Genomic DNA, 1,855 nt, shown 5'->3' on the forward strand with positions numbered 1-1,855 from the left:
TCAACTAAGCTCTGAAGTTTTGTTTTTGGCTCAAGAGATTAAAAAAAGGTAAATTTTGATGAAATTTGCAAAAACGCGGCAAGGGGCTTGCTGCACTTTTTATATAAATTTTGTTAATGGTGAGATAGTGAAGTTGGAAGTTTTTTTGTCATGAGGAGAGTTATATGAAGGTTCCAACACCCACATTGATGCTTCCAACACTTTATATTAATAAAAGAGTTACCATATGTTCAGTTTCTGGAGGCGTTGCGAAAGTAGACAATCTTACTGCGAAAGTGGGGAACAAGTCAAAAGGACATCTGCAGGCAATTTGAATCTTACTTAAGAGGTTCAACACAATCATAGACGTATTTGAGGCATACCCATTTGATTCATTTTTTTAGAAGTGGATGCAATCGTACATAACATGGAGGCTACTTCATTTTGTTGTGAAATTGGCTAATGCACTGCAAGTCGGATAGTTAGCACTTTTCATTTCAAATTTCAAACTTTTGACTTCTAGAAGTGGTTTCGATAATGTAGATAGGTGGAAAATTATTTTAGGAGATGTATTTAATGTTTATTTGTCAATATTCCAAGTTAGTGATGTTTTAGACTTGGATTGGTTGTAAGGAAAACTACTCCTATTTTTCAGTATATGCACCATATTTTTTATGTATCTAGTTAGAAGTTTGTTTTGGTCAATTATTTTGACCACCTAGGGTAGGAGATTGAATCCTTCATGATGTATAAAGAGATAAAAATAATTGTAAGTCGTTCTGTTGGTTATATTAGAGAAGAAATACTCTTGTGCACTGTATTTTTCTGAAAGCTTTGCTAGTGAATGAATGAAATAGAAGGTGATTTGGATGGATTCCTTTGTCATTGTTTTGGTGGTTTGTGCTCCTTTACCCTTTTAAGTTGTCTTCTGTGTTTACATCCCTTAAATTTGTATCTTATTGTTTGGAAAAAAAACCACATGTTTGATTCAAAATTCATCTTAATGGTGCTCTATTTTAGTTTTTCCAAGTTATCAATGTTTTTAGCTTAAAGCATCATTTTAGAATTCATCCACGGTTTGATGCTCTAATGTGTTGTCTTTCACCTTTTCTACATTCACCCCCTACAATGATTTGACCTAATTCCCACCACCAAAGCTTCCTACCTGGCCCTATCAAGAAACCCTCTCTTTTCCCTCATATCACTAAACAAAAAATTGATTTGATATGACTCCATACCCAATGGATCTGTCTCTTTTATCCTCAATATACCTTTAAAAAATCAAACCTTGTTGAGCTTATTACCTAGCCTAATATCATATTTGTTGAGTAAATTAAGTGAGAGAGCCCTCTCCAAGGCCAGAAGGGCTAGATTTGGACCTAGAAGTGGTTTTTGGTTACCTCTTCATTTTCTCTCCTCATCCTAGGGAATTCACATAGTGCTAATAGTAGCCAAGAAGAAGATTGGACAGTAGTAAGAAATGGAAAAAAATCAAGCAAATAACGAGCAACCAACAAGAGGATTTTGCAGATAATAGGTTGCATGTTTGATTATCTTCTTGGGATGTGAGTGCATAGTTTATGCATTATTTTATTGGTCATGTTTGTTATTATTAGCATGGAATTTTCCTAGATTGATAGTGATGTACAACCTTTCCTTTCCCATTTCCTAAATAACCATTGTATAGTGGTTTTTCATTTTGGTTGAGCTTTGGATTACCGATTGAGGTGACATTAAGAAAATACCAAGGGTTGGGGTGGAGATGGGTTTCTCCAAGAAGCTCTTGATAGATGGGTGGAGATACGAAAGTTTCTCTAGGTATGGTGAAGAAATCCGAAGGCATCGAAACCTGTATTGGTTTTGGTGATTTTGGACC

Source organism: Pinus tabuliformis, chromosome 1_2 (assembly GCF_031772625.1).
Source record: "Pinus tabuliformis cultivar Carrire ecotype Pingquan chromosome 1_2, CPIR1, whole genome shotgun sequence".
NCBI lineage: Eukaryota > Viridiplantae > Streptophyta > Pinopsida > Pinales > Pinaceae > Pinus > Pinus tabuliformis.